We start from the raw sequence: 13,183 nt of genomic DNA, 5'->3' as shown, positions 1-13,183 counted from the left end.
CCTTACAGCCGTAACCTCAGACGCAGCTATGGTCTTCCTCACTAGCAAACAGTCCCTCCAACAACAGATAGCTCGGTGAGCTGCAGAGATGGCGAGCCATCATTCCCTCCGGTTTGCTTTGTTCTACGGTCCATTAAGAACCCGGACCGAAGCTTTTCTGTCGGCGGGGCGGCAGCCAGAAGCGCTTCCCTGGGGATTTTCTGGTACTGGCGCATCTTGCCCTCACACCTCAACTTTCCACCAGGACACGGGCAGCGCTCCTCCTCCCAAACTCGAAGCAGTACCCACCCGGAGCGCCTAACTTCCACCGCGACCCCAACTCCCGCCTGCTCGACCCCGGCACCTCCGGAGCGGGCGGGCCGCCCCTCCCCGCGGCGGGGCCGGGCCATGAGGTAATGGCCGCCGGGGGTTGCGCTGCGGCCGCCCCTCGGTTGCCCGCCCACCGAGGACGCCGCGCGGCCCGGCTGCATGCCGCCGGCGGGAGGGGTTTGCGGCGGTCTGCGGGCGCCGTGCGAGAGCGGGCGGCCGGAGCGGCGGAGAGAGCCGGGAGCGGCGGAGGGCTCATGAGGCGCCGGCGGGCGGAGGGCGAAGCAGCAGCCGCAGCAGCGCGCCGGCCCCAGCAGCCCCCGCGCCCTGCCCGCGCCGCTGAGGGGCCGCGGGCCGCGGGCGGGCCGTGAGGGGCGAAGCAGCCCGGCGGTGGCCGCCGCCGGCAGTCGGGCTCCCCCCGCCGGCGGGGGCGCCGCCGCCCTCGCCCCGCCGCCCAGGGGGCCCGCAGCGGGGTGAGTGCGCGGGGCGCGACGAGCGGCTGCGGCCGGTGGGGGGGGGGGGGGACGCGGCGAACGCAGGTGAGCGAGCGGGAGTCGGAGGCGAGCGGGAGTCGGAGGCGAGCGCGCGGGGCCCGATCCCTTGGCCGGGCGGCGAAGTGGGTCGCCGGGCGGGACGACGCGGCTCCCGCTCCCCGCAGCCACGGCGACCTTCACAGCCGGCTGGCTGGGAGTGGGCGGGCGGGAGCCGGGCTCTGCCGCTCGCGGGTGCTCTTCTGTCCCCTCCGGCCGCTGACGGGACGGGGCGGCCGGGTCCGGCTGCTCACCGAGGGTCGGGGAGCGCTTGCTCGGACCTGTAAATTATCGACTGGTACAGCGCCGCCGCCGTCAGCCGGGAGGATCCCCCCGAGAGAGGGAGCTTTCCTAGCCGCTGGGGAGGACTTTAAATATTGACTTGGTTTCCTTAGTGTCGAGGATTACGGATAGCTTTCAGAGGTTCTGTTTAAAATGACTAAAATATTCCATTATATTTTTAGCAGGGCTGAAGTCTCAGCATCCGCTGATTTGCAGCTGGCTGCTTTGAACTTCGTGTTTAGATAAGCTCATGTTAAATTGTAAAATTAGGAAGCAGGAGGAAATGTACAAGGAATGGAGCATCTGTCAGTGGGTGGGAGGCCAGACTTCTCCTCCTCCTGTGCTCGCAGTTCTTTGTGAGAAGCTGCCGTGCGGACACGGCCTTGGCAGCTGTAGCCTTATTTGAACTGTTCAGTCCACTGAGATTAAATCACGGGCATAAAGACTTCTGGAGAGCAACAATGACACAAAACACTAGTTCTGACGATCAGGTGCATACATTTACTGTTGTACATTACCCAGTTCCATGTTTTGAGTGAGGCCCTTGCTTCTGTCCACACTGGAGCTGTTTAATGTCATAGAGCTGTGTCAGGGGAGGGTCAGGTGGGGGTTAGGGACAGGTTCTGCACCAGAGGGCAGTGAACATGGAACGGGCTGCCCAGGGCAGTGGGCACGACCCCAAGTGCCAGAGTTCAGGGAGTGTTTGGACAGTGCTCTCAGATGTTGGGTCTGAATTGTGGCTGATGCTGCATGGAGCCAGGGGTTGGACTCAGTGATCCATGTTGGTCCCTTCCCACTCTGTGATCCTACGTTGCTTCTGTTAACAGCTCTTCTGGAGCTTCCACAAGAAGTGTGGTGGAAATTGTGTTCTTTCCCACCCCAGAAGCTGGACACATAAATCTGTGCCTTCTCTTAGGCACTGTAACCTGTTATAATTGAGCCTGATGTCAACAGATAAGAATAATTTTAGCAGTATATATGAACATAATATTAAACCATGGTTACAGATGTTTGTGTTCTGTTTTCCAGTGAGCATCATTGTGGAGGAGCATAAACAGAAGTGTAAATATCCTAATGGAAGGCAGAGTTTTCAGCTTGTAGCGTGAGCCACTGTGTTAAGAGGAGCTCAGGCTGAATACATGGATAGAGTTTGCATTTCTGTTGAAGTAAAACAAAAGTTTCTGTCAGTTGCATGCATGGGTTCTCCCTTGACAGAAGATTGAACCGCATGGTGGATGACAGCAGTAGAACTAACTCTCTGGATGTAGGGCAAAAAGCTCAGCAAACCAATCAACAAAACTTCTTGGTGTGTTGAGAAAGTGTTAACATCATTTGTCGTATATGTCAACACCTTTGGTGTTCCTTTTTTGTGTATGCATAAAATCTCAGTGAAATGTGAAACTGTTGCTGCATCCGATCATTGGACTGGTTTAATCCAGAGTTCAGGCTAGTGAAGCAATACTGGCATGTGATCTGCAAGTTTTGTCGTGTATTTTAATGGATGTTAATTTGGCACTTTATCAGGTTGTGGAATGCGTATGAGAGTTGGTGAAGTTGCCTGTGGCAGAGAGCAAGATCAGATGGAAAACACTGTCTAGAGCAGTTTGGATGTCCTGCTTGCAGGTTCCTGGTGTTCTCTGCTGCAGCCCACAGTTGAGCTCCTTGCTGCTTCATGTGTCCTCTGTCCTGTAGCAGTGCCAGCTGCTTTTGTAGCAGTAATTTGATCATAGCTTTTCCATGTCCTCTAACAGTTCCTTTTGCGTTCTGAAATATCTAACCAATCCATGTAGGGATAGCAGAGTGAGATTAGAATTGGACAAATTAGTACAGGTTAAATATTTTTGATCAAAACTATGTTTTGTACTGTTTTCACTGTATGATTATGAAGCAGTTAGCAGGAAAAATGCTGAAGCTTCCCACTGTATCTGCCATGTTAGTCCATTAATACAAGACTTATTGATTTTCAATAGTTTAGTAGAAAGTACTCTTAGAACGAGTGCTGTTGAGGCAGTATCTGCAACATTTAAAGGCAAGAAGTTAAAAACAAAGCTTTCACTCTCTGACAGCTGTATATGTTTTTTTTTTAATTATTTCCTATGTTCTTTAAACCTTTCCTTGAGAGTGGGGAAGATATAGGGGGGAAGTAAAAACATAAGTGACGTTTTTTTTCTTGCTTTGCTTCCTTGTTTTTTGTAAATGCGTTTCTTTGCCGAGTCCTTAAAATGTTTTTCTTCTAAAATTGAAGTGGTTAGCACTCCTGCTACTAGCATCAGAAGTAGCGTTTGTATCTCGCCTTTTGTCTGTGTTACCTGGATCTTGTACAGTGTGTGTGGTACTCAGGGTTAGTGGAGTGTTTCCGGTTTGTAAAAAACTTTATTTGCTTCAGATTTTGGAAGAAACATTTTTCTCTCTGCCCCAGTAATACTGTTCTGTTTACAAAAGCTTGTGCTTCCTCTAGCAAGTGTCCAATTCTAGGCCAGTGACATCATGGGTGTAATATCTGGAATAACTCCATTTTAATTCTTACCAAACGTATCAGTAGCTTTTATGTGCTGTTTTTTTTTTTTTTCATAATGCAAGAACAGATGTAGGAAGTCTCATTAACCAGAACACGGAATTAGTGGCTGTATTTTAGCTAGTTGATCAGAGAACTATTACCTGTAGGTTTTTTTTTTTTTTAATCTGATTTTGTTTCCCTTCTGGGCTGTTCGTGTTTCCAAATGTACAATAAGTTCTGCTCCCGTAGAAAGCTTAGTGATGCTACCATGATCACATTTATAAATAAGGAATAAATAACTCTCAGATTGCTCGTAAAGTGACCAAAGGCATAGTGCCATCTTCCTGTGTGATGATCGTACTGTTCCCCGTTTCTGCTTTGAATGAGACTCACTTCTGTGTTGTGTAAGGGCCATTAAGAAGAATAGACTCCAAACAAACAGCAACTGTTTGCCAAGTGTCTTTCAGAGCCATCGTAAAAATATAACAGATAGGATAAATACTTTCTAGTCTCTATACGCATCCGAGTTGTAGGCAGTGCACTTAATGTAGTCAGCGTTGTCATTCTGGGACTGTAGAACTGGTTTGTGATCTACCATGCCTGTGCAGTGAAGGTACGTGTTTGAGTCATGTTTGTGTCATTGAAATTCCATGAGCAATACCACTGCCTCCTTGGAATGCTGCTCATGTATGGAGGGGTCAACTTTCTGGACCCAGTTGTGGTAACTAGGAGAGAGAAAAACATGGAAAACTAACTTTCTGTTAATGTAGGTACCTCTGGGTGCCGTGTGCTGTCTGATTTGAAGCTCACTGCTTGTCTGGATTGATTGAGATAACTGTGCAAGTTCACAAGCACTCTTATTTTACTTTGTAGTGAATAATGTGTTGTCAGCTAAATTAATTTCAGGTGTTCACCATTAATATTCTTTGTTTAAAACTGTCCTTCATTTGAACTTTGATTCATCATTTGCATTGATTACAGTGCAAAAAGTCATGCTCTATAGTCCTGCTTATGATTGTCTGGCTAAGAGGCTTATTGATAGCACAAACAGATTAGCTCAGAGACTTAGATTCTATTATGTTGGCAGATTTGCTCTAGTTAAATTAGTTAGTGACTGGAGTCGATTCTTTGCCTTCTTACTGCTTCTCTGGACAGGACTGTTGTCTATCCTTGCAACTTTGCATCCATTAGATGCTGTAAACCCAAACACTACTGCGACTATTTCCTTGAGAACTCTTTTTTTCCCCTTTTCTTCTCCTGCCCCCCCCCCCCCCCCCTTTTTAAAGTTCATCTAGTTCCAATGCCCTGCCATGGGCAGAGCTGCCAGTCACCAGCTCAGGCTGCCCAGGGCCCCATCCAGCCTGACCTTGAATGCCTCCAGGGATGAGGCATTCACAACCTCTCTGGGCAGCCTGTTCCAAATTGGTTTTGCTTGCATTTACAGGAGAACTTCAGAGCAGTGTGGGAGTCAGAGAAATAGAAGAAAATGTCAGAGGAGCTTGGTGTAAAAGCTCTTGCAAAGTTTTGTTACTGGCTTATCGTGACACAAGGCCATGTTGCTGTCTATTGGGGCAATCTGACTGCGGATTCCCTTTCCCACCTCTTCCTGTGTCACGGTGCTGGGAAGCAACTCCATGATTAGAGAACTGTTTTTTTTTTTTTTTTTTTTTTTTTTAAAGGTTAGGTTTTAATAGGATTATCTATCTGATCTGACCCAATCCTTTGGGCAGCTGAGCATGTCTTAGCAGTGAGGCAAAGGAAGCAATAGGAGTAAGTGGCTGAGGCTTTGGTGTCAAGTGAGAAAGCCTTCAGTGAGCATAAGCTGATTGTGAAACTGCTACACCCTAAGCTCTGGTATAATCAAAACCAGTTACATGTTGGTAGGTGAGATTTTATTTTAATACTGAGGCTGACAGTAGCCAGCATGTATTTGTGTGCTTATGAAGTAATCTTAGCTCCCAACATCTATATGAACAGAAGGGGGAAATACTGAGCAGTTAAAGTTTTTAGGGTATACATACATATTTTCCTTTGTGATATGGAATGAGAACATGCTTAGAAATTAATTTGAATATTTTAATTCCAGTAATTTTCAGTTCAGACTGTGTTTCTGAGTATCCTTTCCTGAGCAAGCTGCCCACAAATTATATTCTCTGTTGTGAGTAATATTATCCTCAAACTTAATGTGTCAAATGTTTTAAATGTATGAAGTATATACAAGCTAACAATTTCTTTATGCCTTCTTCATTTGTTTGTTCTTAGCAAACTTATTTGGAAACTCTTTTTAAAATTCAGACAAAATTGGCAGAGCATTTTTTTTTAGACTTATGGGGACACATCCAGCCCTGGGAACAGACCTGTGCAACTAGAAGAGATGGGACCTGGTCCCACCCCTCGCTGAGCCTTAAGTAAGGGCTGGCTGCCATGAGGGAAAGATCTCTACCTCGACATCCTTCCTTTTGGAGTATCTGGGGAGCCCTGACCCTTGGCATGGATATGCAAATATTTCTTTCTTTAACTGGATTGTGACCATCATCCTTTTTTTTTTTTTTTTTGGGTAATTTAGAACTGGTTATCTGCTATTGCCTTTCCTTACAAAGGTGTTATTGAAATCAAAGTAGACAATGTCCATTTCTCTCCCATTATCTAGATTGTTTAATCATAGATGCTAATCAAGTTGTTCAAGCATGAGTTTCCCTTAGTGAATACGTGTTGATTACTACTAATGACTTTCTTGTAATTCATGTGCCTGGAAATGGTTCCCAGGATGAGCTGCTCCATCACCCTGCCAGGGATGCAAGTGAGGCTGTAGTTCTTCCCCCTTGCCATTTTTGAACATGAGAGTGATATGATCCATCAGAAATCATCAGGAGTGGCCTCTCAGTGATAACTGCCATCCTTCAGCCGGTTTGTTTGTTTTTCTGTGGCTGTTTAGAGTAATACTCGCCTACTAGAAGCAGCTGTGTTTAGTCCTTCTGAAGCTGAGGGAAGTTTTCTGCTGATGGATTTCTGAGAAATATTATAAAGTGAAAGGCAGTCCTGAAAATGCTCCTCAAATAATATGTATAAACAGTAGAGGGATACAGAGAATGCCTAAGATTAGACTTAAAAATGCTAGTATTGCTCATTTATTTCTGTAGATAAACTTGTCATCTGGTTTTCTACCTCTGCTACTAACAGGAGAGGAACCACACACCCCTTCTCCTCCAGTGTAATAATTGCAGTGCTTCAGACAAAGCAGGGAAAAACTTCTTATCATAAGTGTTCGGTGCAGTTCACAATAATGATACATTGATTTATCTCATCCTTTATTAGAAACCAAAGGTTAGGAAATGTTCAGAAAGTGGAAACATTTATGGATTGTAGGGGGGAAGCAGTGAAAACTGGATAAATTGAAGTAATTCCCTGCACCTCTTTGAGGCAGTTGTGTAAGTTGCTGTAAGTTGTGATCGCTCAGCGCACATCAGTGTTGCATGTTCATATCACTTGTCTTCCTTTTTAAATACAGGTGCTGGAATGTCATACTGGACTGCAGCTTCATGCAAATCAGGACTTTCTATGAGTTATGGTCACAACAGCCATAATTTGTTTGTCCCAGAGAATACTGAAGTGTGGTTGTGTTCAAAGAGAAGGTTGTATTCTTAAAATGACTTCTTGTTACTAAATGTCCATGGCTTGTGGGTAATGGAGACCATTTCACTTAACTGTTTGCAGAAGTGGAACTTGTGTTATTACTAATGAGTGCCCATCCCAGAAGGCTAGTTTGACTATTGGACACTGCACATCTGCATGCTTTGCAAGGAGGGCACCTTCTGCCTGCTGCAGTGAGCAGAAACATTGCGGTTCAAATCTCTAAAAATCATACTGCCCCAGTAGTACTTGTACAGTGAGTAGAGCTGGAAAATACCAGAGTACTATCAAGATCCTCCAGTTATTTTTTGTTTTGTTTTGGACCTCTCTTGGATGGAATTTCTTTCTGTGCAGCTCTGACTGTCTAGAGTAGCTGTATTTCTGAGGGTGTATAGACATCGACATAAGGTGATGGGGAGGAAATCAGTCTTTCTGATATTGTCATTTCTTTTTCTAAAACTTCTGTAGCACAGTAGCCACAGATTGCTCTGCATTCACAAAGAGATGATAGGCTTTTTTTTTTCTTTCTGTGGTGATACAACGTTGATGATCATTTCCAGGAAGGAAAGGAAGGGTTACTACAAAGGGATGGCGATTGGTGTTTACCAAAACCATTGCTTTCTTTAAGGCCTTTAAGGCCTACATGATCCTGTAAGAAATTCTGCACACCCGCACGTGTGAAGGTCGTAGCAAGAGCAGTGCTTTTATAGCTGCATTTCCTGAGTGTTATGTAATCTCATCAGGTGGTAGATAAGCACTTGTGGTTTGACCTGGTGACTTGTGGCTGATCTGAGAGCCATAAATTTCCAGTGTAAGGTGATCTGAAAATATTTCTTCTGATTGTTTGGAATGTTTGTAACCTTTGATTATTTTCATATTCCTTCCTTGAATATTAGTCCATAGCAGCTCCCTCCTAAGTCATGTTTTGGAAGATAACTTACTTTGTTAGAACAAAAAGACAAAAGACAAAAAGAGAAAGGTTGGATGCTTCACTCATGAGGTAGAAAAGAATATAGTCCCGTTCCAAAGTCCAAAGGAGTTCCTGTAATCCTGTTGGGTATTTGTTATGCTGTCATTTTTTTCTTTAGAGAACATGAAGTTCTCCGGCAGTCACTTGTACTGATTTTATCAACTAAATGAGATTTCATTTAGAAACTGTTGCAACTTAAATACTTTGTTCTTTTGCATTGTGTAAGCTACAAACTATTCAACTTAAACTTCTAATGAATTGAGTTTTGTTTACTGACAGGTCAACAAAGTGAGTCTTCTCTCTCTTTGCAAAGGATGATGGGGTCAGCAAGATCAAAACACTTGACCAAAGTCATTCAGGAGTCAGTGCCAGCATGAGATCTAAATCCGGTTCTTGTGCACCTCTGTTCTCAGCCTATCAGTCACTTAGATCAGTGTGTTGGCATGTTCTGCTGTTAGCACTTTTGGACCTGTCAGAACAGAGTGTCTGAGCCAGGCAGCCTCAATGGACAAGAGAGCTACACCTGCCTTTTCATAACACTAGTGAAATTGGTAGTTTGTGTTACTAATTCCTCCTACAACAGAAAAACTCTAGGTAGGCCAGGCTCTTCTCTGAAGAGCATACGAGTTATTCAAGCAATGGAATGCATTTTACAAAAGCTTGAAACAACTCATTTTCTTTGGGATAAGGCAGTGCTTGTATTACTATAGTGATTTTAGTGAAGTTTATGTGGGAAGCTGACCTGGGTATATTGCTCTGAAAAAGACCAGCGTTCCAAATGAGAGGCTGGGACTTTCAGATGCTGAGAACACAGCACACCCAGGACAGAGTGCCATCTTCCCTTGCTCACTGTTGGCTGTTCTGTGTAAATCAGCCTCATAGCTTTTTTGGCCTCGTTACCTCTCCCCTCCAGAGTAAACACTGCACTCATTCTGCTCCATTTATTAGCTTCTGGAGGATACCTGCTATATGTTGACATTGTAACAAAGCTTGCAATTTTATTTCATTTAGTGTCTTCCTGTACTGATGTAGGGCATGGGAGGAAAGAGAAGAAGGGATTTTGTTTTTTACTTGATGTGTCTGCTTCAATTAAAAGTTAAATGTCTGAGCCTTGGTTGAGCTTTCTTCCTTTGTGCCAGCTGACCAAGTGCGCCATTTCTTGAATCTATAGGTCTAGCGCAGCTTCTTCACCAGCACGTATAAATTCACCAAAACCAAAATCTCTCTCTACTTGCCAGCTGCCTGTCAGTTTCATGTGACTGATCTGGTTAAACTGAAAGCATGATCTTCTCACATCTGGAAGAGGTCATTGCTTTCAAGCCCAGGGTTAACGCTTGTGTAGATCCTGTGAATTCTGGCTGTACTGACTCACCTGTGCTTCCCCTCAGCCCTGTAGTGCCACTGGTAAGTACTCACAGTGCTTAAGGTACATGCTGATGATTGCATCCCACCAGGGATTTCTATTCTCTCGGCAGTGAAGTGTGGAAGATAACACTGCAGCAGCACCAATATGAAAAAACCGCAAAGCTTCGCATTAACTTTGGGAGGTGACTGTCTAGAAAAAGTAAGAAGCAAAGCTAAGAGTGGTTTAGATGTTGGACTCTTAAGAATTGTGGTTTCCTGGTAAGCTATGGAAGCTGCAGAAGAGGGTTACTTCCTTCTCCCGCATTCTCACAACTCCTTTAAGCACTGGTTCCTGTATGGCTGTGCAGTGGTCCAGCTCAGGGAGCTGAGTTTGCTGGTTTGAAGCAGTTTTCAGCTGAAAGCATGGTTTGCTTTCTGTCTTCTTCCCATTTCAACCAGGTTTCATTCACAAGCAGTAGTGTTTGTATGAGGAAAAAGGAGCAGTGGGAATATATAGCTTAAGGGTAGGTGTTTGGTAGTGCAGGGGTGTGCCTTCAGAAAATTGAATACCTGGTCCCATTTCTGTTATGTGAGATGGTAGGCTAGCACTAATTACCTCATCAAGAAGGCTGAAGAGGAAATTCCTAAGTACACCTAGCAGCAGGCTTATTGTTTTGATCCTGTGACCAACGGGAAGGACTTGATGATAAAGGCATGATATAATATCATAGCAAGAGAAATGAGTAAGAGGAAATAGGAGGGGCTGCACGGTCAGGATTGGTTCATAGCATAGTCTGTTCTAGCAGATGGAGTACAGTGTTCTGTTTGTTTCTCAGCCTTTTATCTGAAAAAGAGAAGATAAGCAGTTGTTTCAATGTGGGTAGTAAAAGATTTTTTTTTACTTAGCAAACTCTTAGACTGAACAGCTATAGAATACTTATTTCTAACTGCAGAAATCTGGAAAGCGTGAGATAAGAGGGCTTCAGCCTGTTCTGGTTCTGATTTGAATCAGAATTCTGCTGAATCCTGCAGCAGGTAATTCATTTTTCATCTGAAGAGGAGTTGGTTGTTACTGATTGTCCTGATTTCTAACTGGAAACTGTTGTTTGTTTCATGGCAGAAAGCTAATAATGCAGTGGTGTGGCAACTTGGAACTGGCTGTACATGAAGCTAAGGAATAGACCTGTTTTTGTCACTGTGTTCAGTGGTTTTTGTCAGTTATCACTGAAGATGTAAAAGGACTTTGAGATCTTACATTGTCTAACTGAATGTCAATTATGAGGAGCAGAAGACAGCCCTGTCGCTCAGGAATGGTTCCTTGAGTAAATTCTAGATCGTGGGGTTGTGTATTACCAGTGACATTTATTTATTTGTTCTTTATTTTGAGTCTTCACACCTACCTTTTGGGAACTGACTGCAGGAGCCAACCAAATGAGTCTGGCTGCAGAATTTGCACTCTAGAAGGGAAAAAGCAGGCTTTGAATCACAGTGAATCACTCAATTGCTACTTGTTTCTTTTTATGTGAAGATCAACCATAATGTGCCTGCTGTGAACAGGCTGGAGAAGGAAAAAGGAATGTAGTCAAAATTCGTGATGGTGGTGGTGTTTTTTTTCAGGGGGCCGGGTGGAAAGGGGGGGGGAGCAGGGGATGGAATTTAGGGGGATCTTTTACATTATAAAGTTGTGACATTTGTATCAGAATGGTTGGGGTTTTGTCTTGGGAACATATAATGCATATCTGGGCTGTTCTACTTTTTAATTTTTTAAAAAAGCAACTCCAGTTGCTATTGGCAGATACAGTAATGCATCTGGCTAAATATAGTTAGTATCTACAGTGCCTCAACTGTGGAGGCAGAAGAGTCTAGAATCCCCGATGCCTTGGATGTATCTCTAAATCACGGCGTCTTGGATCTTGCACCCTGCAATGCACGGACCCGATCAAAATGTCAGCAGCTGCTTGCACATTTGTAGTGCTGACAATATGACCTTCAGGTTAAGAGATCTCCACTGACATGAGCTCTGCCCAGGGTATGTTTACTTTGCTCTGAATGGAGCTTTTGTAGTTGCGTTCTTCCAGGTGACCACAAAGCAAAAGAGTATGAAACAACTCTGCTTTGTGCACTTATGAATGGCTGTTGTAGGACTCCTTTACTGACACTTGTACTTCTTCATGGTGCCCTGGGCTATGGTAATTTGTGGTAAAGTATGTGGACAACTTAAAATGAGAAGAAAGCATGAAAAAGAGGAAATGCATTTCTTGACAGTGTCAACACTTGTTGGATCAGCTTCTGTTTGCACCTAGATGGGTGGGTTTGCAAACAAGGGAATTTGCTTAGGAGATGGTGTAGATAGGAGGGCAGAGTTGGTCTGCTGTCTCATCTCATTCCTGGTAAACACAATTAGGCATAGTGATGCTGTCTCAGATATTTTGTCCAAGTTTTGCCTCTTGTCTACAGAGCGTGGCCAGCTCAGAATCAGTACAAAGCTGTAACCATGTGAATGTGCTCACCGCTTCTGTTAAATATTGCTCTGATATTTTTTCAAGGTGATGGTATCAGATAGCATGGGACTCATAGTGAAGTAGCTGATTAATAACTCATAGGGTTTGTTACTCTAAGTTTAGCCGAGTGACTTGAACTAGAGCCTATCAACTCTTTATGTAAGTGCTCAGCTGGTGTGAATCAAACTGCAGCAGTTCTGAATATTAAGGTTCAGTGAGGGGGAACTTTCCTGTTACCAAGCTTAGTTGTGGCTTGGAAGGCCCCTGGACTACTCTGGCTGCACTTGCTTGTGATCTGGTATGATTTATGAGCTTTGTGATTACAGCATTAAAACTGCTCCCACATCCACCCCCAGTCATCCACGTGTGGAGGAAAAGACAACATTTTGGCAGTGCTGTTGGTGAGGTACGTTCACAAAAATGGGAATTGTGCCAAGCTGGAGTTATTGCAGGTTACGGTAACTCTATCTATCAATGACTGTACTTTGCAGTTATACAGTGTTTGCATTGTCTGTCTTTGTTCCCTTATGTATTTGTCTTGCATACGAACCTTCTGATTTTTCAGTTTCCTGAGTAACAAATGGCAAGTTCTATCAGGACAGCAGCTGAATAAGGTATACGTTAAGCTACTTTGGAAGGGAAGCTTTTTTCTCAGAAAATGTAAAATCATAGAGATGGTCTGGAATGGGGGCAGGTTGAGATTTCTGGTATCTTCCAATCAATGCCTTCGTCCTGTAAGTGAAATAAAGCTGAGTATTTGTAAATTGTATACAGACTTTGTTGTACTGAGTGAAATAATGTGAGTACAGTGTAGATGGTTAAGGGCAGTTGCAGCCTCTTTGAAATGTGAAAGTGCTAAACCACTTAAAAGGACTTCTTGTGTTTGCCCACCTTCTCCCACATGGGTTTTGATGGAGCTACTGCATGCGCACCAGAGGGAAGGGAAAAGAGCTGGGACGAATTGGAAGCAAGGAAATAGTTGTGTCCACTCTGAGCCAGAAAGTGTGAGCTTAGAACTCTTTTTTTTTTCCCCCCCTATGCCTGAAACGTTATAGAATCGTGAATTGTTTGAGCTGGGAGGGACCTTTAAAAGTCATCTGGTCCAACTCCCCTGTGTCTGCAG

The 13,183-nt window shown here is 44.4% G+C and overlaps 1 protein-coding gene across 1 annotated transcript in view; it reads left to right on the top strand.

Annotated features, from left to right (window-relative positions):
* Nucleotides 1–680: 680 nt before the first annotated feature.
* TRAK1 (trafficking kinesin protein 1) overlaps nucleotides 681–13,183 on the top strand; it is a 129,639-nt gene continuing 117,136 nt past the window's right edge. The window contains exon 1 of the mRNA XM_031590375.2: nucleotides 681–779. The gene's annotated coding sequence lies outside the window, so the exon portion shown is untranslated. The remainder of the gene's footprint in view (nucleotides 780–13,183) is intronic.

The sequence above is a fragment of the Phasianus colchicus genome, chromosome 6 (genome assembly GCF_987193195.1).
Source record: "Phasianus colchicus chromosome 6, bPhaCol1.hap1.1, whole genome shotgun sequence".
NCBI classification, from domain to species: Eukaryota; Metazoa; Chordata; class Aves; order Galliformes; family Phasianidae; genus Phasianus; species Phasianus colchicus.
This window is presented reverse-complemented; position numbering and strand designations above follow the sequence as displayed.